Here is a 13009-nt window from a genome sequence, read left to right as displayed (position 1 = left end):
ACAGTTCACTTTATGTAACAGATGTTTCTATCACAGATAAACACAGTGGTTTTTTTGTTTTTGTTTTGTTTTGTTTTGTTTGACAGGCAGAGTGGACAGTGAGAGAGAGAGACAGAGAGAAAGGTCTTCTTTTGCCGTTGGTTCACCCTCCAATGGCCGCCGCGGCTAGCGTGCTGTGGCCGGCGCACCGCGCTGATCCGATGGCAGGAGCCAGGTACTTCTCCTGGTCTCCCATAGGGTGCAGGGCCCAAGCACTTGGGCCATCCTCCACTGCACTCCTGACCACAGCAGAGAGCTGGCCTGGAAGAGGGGCAACCGGGACAGAATCCAGCGCCCCGACCGGGACTAGAACCTGGTGTGCCAGCGCCGCAAGGTAGAGGATTAGCCTAGTGAGCCGCGGCGCCGGCACAGATAAACACAGTTTTAACACAGGGATGCAGAGTGCTGTTTTTCCCTAGGCTGCATATTCTGCCACAAGTTTTTCCCTAAAATGTTCTAAAGCTGATTGAATCCATGAATGAAAAAGGTTCATTGTTACTAACCAAGATGACACATTTCCTGGAAAAGCAAAAAGTTCAAATCATGAATTTATATATCTAGGTTGTTTATAATCCAGATATTAGATAAAGATCTAGGCTGGCGCCATGGCTCAATAGGCTAATACTCCGCCTGTGGCGCCGGCACACTGGGTTCTAGTCCCGGTCGGGGCGCCTGATTCTGTCCCGGTTGCTCCTCTTCCTGTCCAGCTCTCTGCTGTGGCCTGGGAGTGCAGTGGAGGATGGCCCAAGTGCTTGGGCCCTGCACCCATTGGGAGACCAGGAAAAGCACCTGGCTCCTGCCATCGGATCAGCACGATGCAATGCATCGGCCGCAGCGGCCATTGGAGGGTGAACCAACGGCAAAAGGAAGACCTTTCTCTCTGTCTCTGTCTCTGTCTCTCTCACTGTCCACTCTGCCTGTCAAAAAATTAAAAAATTTAAAAACTAGATAAAGATCTTATATTCTTATTATAAGCATCAAAGTTAACAAACGGTTACTGAAGTCTTTACCGTGCAACACAAAATTTGCAGAAATCTATCTTATTTTAAATGAATCTAATTTTTTTATTTTTTAGCATTTTATTTTATTTTTATTTATTTATTTATTTATTTATTGACAGGCAGAGTGGATAGTGAGAGAGAGACAGAGAGAGAAAGGTCTTCCCTTTGCCATTGGTTCACCCTCCAATGGCCGGCACGGCCGATGCATTGCATCGCGCTGATCCAAAGCCAGGATCCAGGTGCCTCCTCCTGGTCTCCCATGTGGGTGAAGTGCCCAAGCACTTGGGCCATCCTCCACCACACTCCCTGGCCACAGCAGAGAGCTGGCCTGGAAGAGGGGCAACTGGGACAGAACCCGGCGCCCCGACCGGGACTAGAACCCGGTGTGCCGGCGCCACAGGCAGAGGATAAGCCTATTGAGCCGCGGCGCTGGCCAAATGAATCTAATTTTTTTTTTTTTTTTTTTTTGACAGGCAGAGTGGACAGTGAGAGAGAGAGACAGAGAGAAAGGTCTTCCTTTTGCCGTTGGTTCACCCTCCAATGGCCGCTGCGGCCGGCGCGCTGCGGCCGGCGCACCGCGCTGATCCGATGGCAGGAGCCAGGAGCCAGGTGCTTCTCCTGGTCTCCCATGGGGTGCAGGGCTCAAGCACTTGGGCCATCCTCCACTGCACTCCCTGGCCACAGCAGAGAGCTGGCCTGGAAGAGGGGCAACCGGGACAGAATCCGGCGCCCCGACCGGGACTAGAACCCGGTGTGCCGGCGCCACAGGCAGAGGATTAGCCTATTGAGCCGCGGCGCCGGCCAAATGAATCTAATTTTAATGTTTAATTGTTGTATCCAAAATTCCAGATTGTTCCAAATTCAATCAATTCTATTCTAAAGCTCAAATATTGATTTTGTACCATATTGATCAAATTTCTAGATGACTAAATGTTTTCAAGAAATGACTAAATTTCTGGGATGTGTGGTGGTGGTGGTGGTGGTGGTTACAGGCGCAGAGTCAGGAGGGTGATGTTGATGGGGGTGCGATCTTGGGCTCTGTTGCGCTGAGATTTCTCTGGCTGTGTAGTTCATTGTTAAGCAACACGAGGCTTTACATGTTGAAACAAGTACATCTTTGGAGATCCCGAATACTCAGTGATCAAATGATGAATCTTTTGATTTGGAAAAGTTTTTATATTAGAAAGGCGTTTTAGAGGGCACTCCCCCTAAACAAATGTCCTCTTACCCACAGGAGAGGATCAAACTGAAAGAGGGACACACGAGACAGACAGGCATCACGGTGGTGGGCATGTGGTCTAGGGCTAAGATGCCAGGAGTACTGCATCCCACATGTCGTGGCTCCTATGGGGGTCTGCATCCCACATGCCGCGGCTCCTATGGGGGTCTGCATCCCACATGCCGTGGCTCCTATGGGGGTCTGCATCCCACATGCCGTGGCTCCTATGGGGGTCTGCATCCCACATGCCGTGGCTCCTATGGGGGTCTGCACCCCACATGCCGTGGCTCCTATGGGGGTCTGCATCCCACATGCCGTGGCTCCTATGGGGGTCTGCACCCCACATGCCGTGGCTCCTATGGGGGTCTGCATCCTATGGGGGTCTGCACCCCACATGCCGTGGCTCCTATGGGGGTCTGCATCCTATGGGGGTCTGCACCCCACATGCCGTGGCTCCTATGGGGGTCTGCATCCTATGGGGGTCTGCACCCCACATGCCGTGGCTCCTATGGGGGTCTGCATCCTATGGGGGTCTGCACCCCACATGCCGTGGCTCCTATGGGGGTCTGCATCCTATGGGGGTCTGCACCCCACATGCCGTGGCTCCTATGGGGTACTGCATCCCACATGCCGCGGCTCCTATGGGGGTGCTGCATCCCACATGCCGCGGCTCCTATGGAGAATTCTGCATCCCACACGCCTGGTTCACATGCTCTGCTCCTGATACCAGCTTCCTGCCAGTGCATGCACCCTGGCAGGCAGCAGAAACGGTTCAGGTGGTTGAGTCCCCGTCACCCACGTGGGAGAACCAAACTGAGTTCCAGTTCCCAGTTTGGGCCAGGCCCAGTTATTTGGGGAGTGAACTAACAGATGAGAGAGCCCCTCCCCCGAACTCGAGTCAAGTAAATATAATTAACTATTTTTAAAAGAACATCAACTTATTTTTTAAAAAGCATCACAGTCTACAAGACTCCTCTAATAAAATTAAAAAGCAGGAATCAATTTTAGAACAAAAAGTAAAATCTGTACCCATCATAAACTCCCCTCCACAATCTTCATTCTACAAACGACCCAAATGGGGGGATACTCAGAGCCTAGTAAGAACTTCTATGGAAGCCTTCCCTTCAAAGGTTAATTAGACAGCAGTGGAAAGACGTGCTCAGAAGGCAGGAATACATCCCAAAGGCACAAAGGCTTTGTTGGATGATTTATAAAAACATTCCAAAGCACACAGCTCCAAGTACAGAAGCCCCAGAACAGGGAACTGTCGGCTTCCACATCCGTGGAAGATCCTGAAACCAGACTGCCCATTAATAGAGTTCCCCTGATACCGAGGAACCCCAAAGCTTCCTGCTGTCTCTCCTCGACTTTTGCCCACTTTCTGCTTTAACAGGATCTGATCACATCTTTTAAAGTTCCTGGTGTCTCTCTCTCTCTCTCCCCTCTCCGTATCTATCTCTCTCTCAAAAATATTTATTTATTTATTTGAAAGGCAGAGTCAAAGAAAGAGAGAGAGAGTGAGATACGGAAGGAGAGATTTTCTATTTGCTGGTTCGTTCCCCAAACAGCCACAACCACAGGGACTGGGCCAAGCCAAAGCCAGGAGCTTCTTCCAGGTCTCCCAAGTGGGTGGCAAGGTCCTAAACTCTTGGGCCATACTCTGTTGCTTTTCCCAGGCCATTAGCAGGAAGCTGGATTGGCAGCGGAGCAGCCAGGACACGAACCAGTTCCCCTATGGGATGTGCCACAGCTACTGGCCCCAGAGTCCCTGTTTTCTTAGCAGAGTTATTGAAGACTTAACTGGCCAGATACGGAGTGACCTGGATGTGCACCAGAGAAAAATCCAAGTTATGGAACCAAGGAGACCAAAGCACCCAGCAGCCCTTTCAGAAATGAGGGCTTCAGTGAACAGGAAACTCCGGGTTGCGGCTGATCTTACGCGGTTTATCCTAACGGCCCTGATTCCAAGATCTGCAATCAGAATTCGCCTTACCAGTGGTTCCCACACATGAGCTTCTCCTTCCAAAACCCTAAAACTTTCCCCAGACCCCCAGTCAACTGGGGAGGCAGATTCGAGTCCCACCCTCTGCCTTTGTCACTGTCACCCAGCAAATAAAACCTTTCTCTTCTCAAAAGATCAGTCACAGGCTGGTCTCCACACACGTTGGGCAGTGGACACAGCCCATTCACAACAAACTCTCCGGTAGAAAAGCAGCAAATCCAGAGTGATGGAGCTGGAGGCACAGGCCGGCTCCTTCATGTCGTCCTCGAGGGCGCCACCCAGGTCCTTGAAGACATCAGAACAACGGTCCTCGCCTCTGCCAACAAGCCTGACAGAAACAGAGCCGTGGCTCCAGGAGTGACCCAAAGGCCACCCCCTCTTCTCACTGACCCCAGACCTTCCCTATCATCCCAGACGTCTGCAGACAGCGGGAAAGCTGAGACACTGGCCGAGGGACTGTCCGGCCTGAAGAGGAGGAAGAGCTTGGATGGCACTGCCCTTGGTCTCAGTCTCTGCTGCCATGCTCCTTGGGCTCCCCTGTCCACGAGGACTCGGCCAGGCCCCAGAAAGACTGCAGACTCTCAAAGCGACTGATCCCATCCCCCTCCAATCCCCCCCACATGCCTGCTCATGAAAGCTCGACACCACCAGAGAGTTTACTGTTCGTCCCAGACAAAGTCGGATCACTGGCAATGCCCCTAAAACCCTCTTAGGGCCGGCGCCGCGGCTCACTAGGCTAATCCTCCGCCTTGCGGTGCCGGCACACGGGGTTCTAGTCCCAGTCGGGGCGCCGGATTCTGTCCCGGTTGCCCCTCTTCCAGGCCAGCTCTCTGCTGTGGCCCGGGAGTGCAGTGGAGGATGGCCCAGGTGCTTGGGCCCTGCACCCCATGGGAGACCAGGAGAAGCACCTGGCTCCTGCCATCGGATCAGCGCGGTGCGCCGGCCGCAGCACGCTGGCCGCGGCGGCCATTGGAGGGTGAACCAACGGCAAAGGAAGACCTTTCTCTCTCTCTCTCTCTCTCACTGTCCACTCTGCCTGTCAAAATAAAAAAAAAAAAAAAACCCTCTTAAAGAACTTACCTTCACAGTCTGCATCTTTTCTCTGCCCCTTTGGTATAAACCTTCTACCAGAAGTATCTTCTCAAGGACCTGGAGGCGTCCCTTGAAAAGGCAAACCTCCAGGGAAACCTCCCTGGCTTCCAGCCCCAGAATTACTGTGCTGTCTCCTCCGGTCATAAAACAGGAGGAACTTATTTCTCCTCCTGATGAGCACCAACTAACACACACACACACACACACACTCACACACACTCACACATACACACACTCACTCACACGCACTCACAAACACACACACATACACACACTCTCCCACGTATACATACTCAGACACACATACTCACACACATACACACATACACACACATATGCACTCACTCACACACACATACACACACACATACACACACATTCACTCACACACACATACACACACTCACACTCATACACACACATACACACACACTCACACACTCACACACACACTCACACACACACACCATTAAGTAAACCCCAGTGCCTTTTTCCTTGGCTCATCGCAGACTGCAGAGTAACTTCTCAGACAACTGAAACCTGAGGCTGAACCACAGCCAGCCTTTGGTCACCTAACAGGGCAAACAAAAATCTTAAGGATTTCCCCCTACAAATTCTGATGAAAAGCTTTAACCTTGACATTGAACAGGTAATAACTTGGTCCATCTGTGAGAAACACAATTCAAATAAAAAAGGACGAAGGTGAAAACCAAGTCATATAAACAACTGAGTTCTGTTTGACTCTGAACGTGCTGAGGTCTCCTGTTGTGTTAATATGTGTGTGTCTGTGTATAGATGTGATCCACATGTAGAATCTTCACTTATTTTATGAAATCCTGATCCAGCCTCTGCCATTGTAGTCATTTGGGGGATGAAAAAGCAGATGGAAGAGCTCTCTCTATCTCTTCTTCTCCCTCCCTCTCTTTGTCACTCTGCCTTTCAAGTAAATAAATCCTCCCCCCAAAACTAAGCAGTTATATATGTTAAATGTTCCTAAAACACTCAGGAGTATAGGGACTAACCCAGATACTTTTCAAGTTCACATGATATGAGTATAAGACTAATTAAAATTGTTAGTTTAATAAAAACAGCTGTGTTTTCAAAGTTAACAGCATTGAGTGTGATACAAACGCGCATTTTGATTCTACCTGGATTTACTAATCAAGTCATGTATTTACTAAATGTTTAAGATTATAAAACTTACAGATTCGATTTTAATCAAGTTGAATCATTATTTTGAAAAACTTTATTTCAACAATGTGTTTCATAATGGACACATCCCCTACTAAAAAAGAAATGACCCAACCATGTCTTTTTTTTTTTTTTTTTTTTTTGAGATTTATTTACTTATTGGAAAGGCAGAGTTACACTGAGGCAGAGAGAGAGAGAGAGAGAGAGAGAGAGAGAGAGAGGTCTTCCATCCGCTGGTTCACTCCCAAGGTGGCTGCAATGGCCGGAGTTGTACTGATCCAAAGCCAGGAGCCAGGAGCTTCTTCTGGGTCTCCCACATGGGTGCAGGGGCCCAAGGACTTCGGCCGTCCTCTACTGCCATAGCAAAGAGCTGGATCAGAAGTGGAGCAGCTGGGACTCAAACTGGCGCCCATATGGGATGCTGGCACTACGGGTGGCAGGCGGCTTTACCTGCTTTGCCACAGTGCCGACACCAACCATGCCTTCATCCTAGTTAAAATCACCAGACGTCCCTGCTAATGGATGTGAGTCACCACTGACTGATGAAGGCACGTCCGCAGGTAAACTGCTCTTCAAAAGAAACACAGCTCTGGTGGGCATTTGGCGGTGGTTAGGATGACACTTTGGGGGAGGGGGCAGCGCCATGGCGCAGTAGGTTAATCCTCCGCCTGCGGCAGTGGCATCCCATATGGGCGCCGGTTCTAGTCCCAGCTGCTCCTCTTCCAATCCAGCTCTCTGCTGTGGCCTGGGAAGGCAGTGGAGGATGGCCCAAGTCCTTGGGCCCCTGCACCCACGTGGGAGACCGGGAAGAAGCTCCTGGCTCCTGGCTTCAGATCGGCGCAGCTCCGGCTGTTGCAGCCATTTGGGGAGTGAATCAACGAAAGGAAGACCTTTCTCTCTCTGTGTCTCCCTCTCCCTGCCTGTAACTCTACCTCTCAAATGAATAAATAAAATCTTTAAAAAAAAAAAAAGATGACACTTGGTACCAGTGTTGTGGCACAGTAGGTAAAGCTGCCTGTGATAACAGCCTCCCTTATGGGCACCAGTTCCAGTCCCAGCTGCTCCACTCCTGAGCCAGCTCTCTGCTATGGCCTGGGAAAACAATGGAAGACGGCTCAAGTGCTTGGGCCCCTGCCACCCATGTGGGAGACCCCGATGGAGTTCCAGGCTCTTGGGCCAGGCTATTGAGACCACTTATGAAGTGAACCAGCAGATGGAATCAATCTCTCTCCCTCTCTCTGTCTCTGTCTCTGTCTCTCTTCTGTATAACTCTATGCTTCCAATAAATAAACAAGTAAAAAAAAAAAAAAAAGCACAATGCTTGAGATGCCTGCATCCCATATCAGAATGCCTGGGTTCAAGTCCCAGAGCAGCTTCCAAATTCCAGCTCCCTGCTAATGTGCCCTAGGAAGTTCCAGGCGATGGCTCAAGTAGTTGGGTCCCTGCCACTCCTGTGGGAGACCTGAATTGAGTTCCCGGCTCCTGGCTTTGGCCTGGCCCAGCACGGGCTGTTACAGGCATTTGGAAAGTAAACCAGTGAATGGGAGCTCTCTTTCTCTGTGTCTATCTGTCTCTCTTTCTCTCCGCCTCTCAAATTACGGTTTTTTAAAAAACTACTTCATACATGAATAAGTTTATGTACTTTAATTTTTTATTTGTTACAATGGGACCAAAGATACTTGCATTTATTAATAAACATGTTCCTTTTAGCCACCTTTAGAAAAGGTACAACAATGCATATTCTTGCAGAGGTTGTGAGATGGTATATTCACCAAATTTGGTAATATGCTACAAAATGCTGATATATGACGGGCAATTCAGAGTTGTCGACTTCCTAGTTTCCTCTGGAAAATAGGGTTAATAAGGATTGGAAATTATAATCAATATGAAGAAAAATACTAGAAATAATCAAGGTGAAGGGAAACACCTCTATATGCAAAGTATTCATGGGATGTAGGATTTGGTGTTTGTTTTTTTTTAAAGAGTAATTCTGTCCTAAAGTAGCTACTTAGCTATTCCCGAAAGAAAAAGAGAAAAGTGATAGATGAACACTTGATGGACACACGACGTCATAAAGGGTCTGTGGGAGGCAATAGAAGGAGGGGATTTTGTTTTGTGTGGTCACATTGGCTAAGACTGAATGGGTGTATTATAAGGCTTTTAAATGAGCTTTAGTAGTAATAGTGCACTAATACAAAGCTAGAGTTTGGCTGTCTCTTTGGAAAAAAAATAATTTATTGGATTATCTTTACAATTTGAAAAGTCTGCCCAGGAAACTGCTACAGTCTTGTAACCACCTGCTAGTCAGACACCGCACCGTCAGCTGAAAGGAGTGTGGCAAGTCCCATGGAGAGGACCTCGGCAGGTGCTCAGGACAGAGGCTTCTGGTGGCGTTGCCTCAGTAACTCCAGGGCCAGAGCGCTGCACTGGGGACTGCCAGAGCTGCTGGAGAAGCTAATGGGTTCATAAAACTGCTCAGTGCAGATCAAACGGAACAAGGACGCATCACATGCACCGAGCGAACCGCTGAAGAATGATCATGATTTTACAGCCTTTTTTTTTTTTTTTTTTTTTTTTTTTTTTTTGCAGGAGGGGGACATCACTGGTTGTTTTAATGTTTGATTTTCTGGATATAATAAATCCCTTTCTCTTTTTTTCTAAGCTATCTACAACTCACAACAGTTTGATAGATCATACCCTAATAAACAAAAATGAAATATATATCACCCTACCTGATCCTCCTAGAAATTGGAAAATCTTACTGAATGTATTCACTTTCATGGCATTATAGTTATTTGAAGAAGTCAGGTAAGAATCTGTTCTTACCATCACAAGACATAACTGAGGAAACTGGTTGTAGTACCACGGCTTTGTGGAATGTCTTATTTGAGAATGGGCACAGAATGAGGCACAGCCCGACAGCTTTAAGGAATGAAGGCTAACTTCAGAGAGCCACTGCTCACAGAACCGTCCTGGCATCTTCTCCCAGCATTCTCAGTCTCACAGGTAAGTACGGAAGTCACTTCCTGGCATGCCCGGGACTCTCAGACTATTTGGGGCCCTTAAGAAGCAAGGAATTCTCCTCGCACACTTCAGATGAGATGCGATCGTGATTCTTGGCTTGGATGCTACTATCAAGACTTTATAAAGCCCTTATAAACATTCTGACAAAGCAACCTCTAAAAAGCCCTATGTGGGAGCAGGCATTTAACCTAGTTGTTAGTGGCTAGGATGCCCACATCCCACACCAGGGTGCCTGGGCTCAACTCCCAGCCACAGCTCCTGAATCCAGCTCCTGCCAGAGCAGGTCCTGGTAGGTCGTGGTCATGACGCAAGTAATTGGGTTCCTGCCACTGGATTGAGTTTCTGGCCTTGGCTCCAGCCCTAGCCTAAACCCGGCTGTTACAAGTATTTGGGAAATGAACCACTAGATGGAAATGCCTGCTTGCACTCTCTCGCTCGCTCTCTCTCAATCTCTCTGTTTTTCAAATAAATAAACAAAAAAATTAAAAATCTTGCTGTGGTCAATTATTCTTGCTACATTTACGTAAATAATCAGACCAAATTTAATGAGACTAGATTTATTTTGCAAACAAGAGTAATTTTACCTTTCATCAAAATGAGAGTGATTATAGACAGAAATTTTATTTTTCAATGGAAAACTATAACTCTAGCAGATTCTAGTCCTGCTAATCATCTTTGAGCTATTTTTCGCCTTTTTGTAAACTGAATCCTGCCATTTTGCACATTTCATCAGCAATTCGTGATTCCAATTTTCCCGCCCTCCTTCCTGACACAGCAGCACTGAGAACTAACTTAACCACCCAGACTCCAGGTATCTGGTTTCAAAGCCCTAGAAGCAAATGCTGGATGACTTGATACAAACTTCAAAGGACTGATTACTGTGGTGGTTCGGACCACTCAGGAAGTTCATCAAACACCCATTTCTTGGGGCCGGCACAGTGGCGTAGTGAGCAATGCCGCTGCCTGCAGGGCCGGCATCCCATATGGGTGCTGCTTCAAGTCCCAGCTGCTCCATTTCCGATCCAGCCCTCTGCTGTGGCCTGAGAAAGCAGCAGAAGATGGCCCAAGTCACTGGGCCCCTGCACCTGCATGGGAAACCCAGAAGAAGCTCCTGTCTCCTGTCTCCTGGCTTCGAATCAGTGCAGCTCTGGCTATTGTGGCCAACTGGGGAGTGAACCAGCAGGTAGATTTCTCTCTCTCTCTCTCTCTCTCTCTCTCTTTCTCTCTCTCTCTGCCTCTCCTTCTCTCTGTGTGTAACTCAGACTTTCAAATAAATAAATAAATCTTTTTTAAAAAAACCCACATCTTCCATGTTCTGCTCTGAGAGATAATCATAACATGACAACAATGTTCCCCCTCTGCCAACTAACTATTTACTGACTTGAAATGCTGAGTGACAGAGAGAGGAGAGAGAGAAAAAAATACCTTTCATCTGCTGGTTCACACATCCCAGTGGCTGCAATGGCTGGGGTTTGTCCAGACAGAAGCTAGGAGTCTGGAACTCCATCTGGGTCTCTCACGTGGGTGCCAGGGGTCAAGGCACTTGGGCCATCTTCCACTGTTTTTCCCGGAGCATTAGCAGGCTACTGAATCAGAAGTACTCAAGTATCAAGTACTCAAGTATCAAGTACTCAAGTAGCAAGTACTCAAGTAGCAAGTACTCAAGGTGGTGCTCCACTACAGGATGCTGACCTCATGAGTGGGGGCCTCACCCGCTGTGCCACGATGCTGCCCGCCCTTTCTCTACCGTGTAAAGATGCTTCGAGCCTGGCATCCAGCAGTTTCCTCAAGCAGCTGCCCTCTGGACTCAGAACCCAGATCCGTCACCTACTGAGCCACCCATCTTTGTTTCTCTGTTTGCTTTCTCGTGCTGACGTCTGCGCTCTCCTCCTTTGAGGACTCTTTACCTCGCAATTTCTAACCTGGGCCCTGACTCCACAGCCATCAACCTGCTCCCCTGTGTGTGTCACTTCAAGGGGAGGTTCAGAGGGGCGGGACGTGGAGATCCACTCAGATCCCCTGCATTAGTTCGTTTTCGGTTTCTACAACACACCTGAAGCCGGGCACTTCATAAGGAAAAGAGGTTTACTGAGCTCACAGTTTTGGAGGCTGACGGTAGCCGCGTTGTTCACCCACTGCTGAGGGAGGGGCACGTGATGGCACAGGCAGCCAGAGAGCAGAGGGCCAGGCTCACCATCCTGCAGCTCACTCGGGGAAGCACAAGCGGAGGCCCCTGGGAGCTTCCTGAATCTCTTCCCAAAGCAGTGCCCAGTGGCCCAGCCACCTCCCACTAGGGTCTCCCCGACCATCTCCCCACAGTGTCACTTGGGGAACCATGCCTCCAGGTCTCCCCTACATCTCCCCACAGTGTCACTCTGGGAACCATGCCTCCAGGTCTCCCCTACATCTCCCCACAGTGTCACCTGGGGAACCATGCCTCCAGGTCTCCCCTACATCTCCCCACAGTGTCACTCTGGGAACCATGCCTCCAGGTCTCCCCTACATCTCCCCACAGTGTCACTCGGGGAACCATGCCTCCAGGTCTCCCCTACATCTCCCCACAGTGTCACTTTGGGAACCATGCCTCCAGGTCTCCCCTACATCTCCCCACAGTGTCACTCTGAGAACCATGCCTCCAGGTCTCCCCTACATCTCCCCACAGTGTCACTCTGAGAACCATGCCTCCAGGTCTCCCCTACATCTCCCCACGGTGTCACTCTGGGAACCACGCCTCCAGGTCTCCCCTACATCTCCCAACAGTGTCACTCTGGGAACCATGCCTCCAGGTCTCCCCTACATCTCCCCACAGTGTCACTCGGGAAACCATGCCTCCAGGTCTCCCCTTTATCTCCCCACAGTGTCACTCTGGGAACCATGCCTCCAGGTCTCCCCTACATCTCCCCACAGTGTCACTCGGGGAACCACGCCTCCAGGTCTCCCCTACATCTCCCCACAGTGTCACTCGGGGAACCATGCCTCCAACACATAAAAGCTCAGGGAATAAACCACATCCAAACCCCAGCACCCCAGAGTTGGGATAACAACCATTGCAGTGTTAAACTACGTGAGCTCAAGAAGCAGCAGAAACAAACGTCCCTGAACCTCCTCTGTCTGACTGAGCACAGCCTGCAGAGAACCCGCCGCCACCAACCCCCTCCCGAGGGAGCTGCGGGGACGTCAGCTCCCATTAAGACTGTCCAGTGCCTGCCCAGCTTCCTTGGCATCAAAAAGTCTGAAAGAACCTTCCATGCCTTGTCACAGAAGCCCGATAAAAACCATTTTGTGAGTTTGGCCTATAAATTTTGTATCTCTGGTGATTAAGGGAGTATTTCATCCCTGATTGTTCCCACGTGTGCTTGTAAATAAGCTTGTCTTCCTTTCTGTTAATCTGTCTTTTGACAGTTAATCTGTGGCCTGGACACACTGGACTTTAGTTGTAAG

At 49.3% G+C, this 13009-nt stretch overlaps 1 protein-coding gene across 1 annotated transcript in view; it reads right to left on the bottom strand.

Annotated features, from left to right (window-relative positions):
* Window positions 1-13009, bottom strand: part of UNC79 (unc-79 homolog, NALCN channel complex subunit) — a 265206-nt gene that overhangs the window by 129100 nt on the left and 123097 nt on the right. The window lies entirely within an intron of this gene.

Source organism: Oryctolagus cuniculus, chromosome 20, assembly GCF_964237555.1.
Source record: "Oryctolagus cuniculus chromosome 20, mOryCun1.1, whole genome shotgun sequence".
In the NCBI taxonomy this organism is placed as follows: domain Eukaryota; kingdom Metazoa; phylum Chordata; class Mammalia; order Lagomorpha; family Leporidae; genus Oryctolagus; species Oryctolagus cuniculus.
The sequence above is the reverse complement of the archived record's forward strand: the minus strand, read 5'-3'. Positions and strand labels throughout refer to the sequence as shown.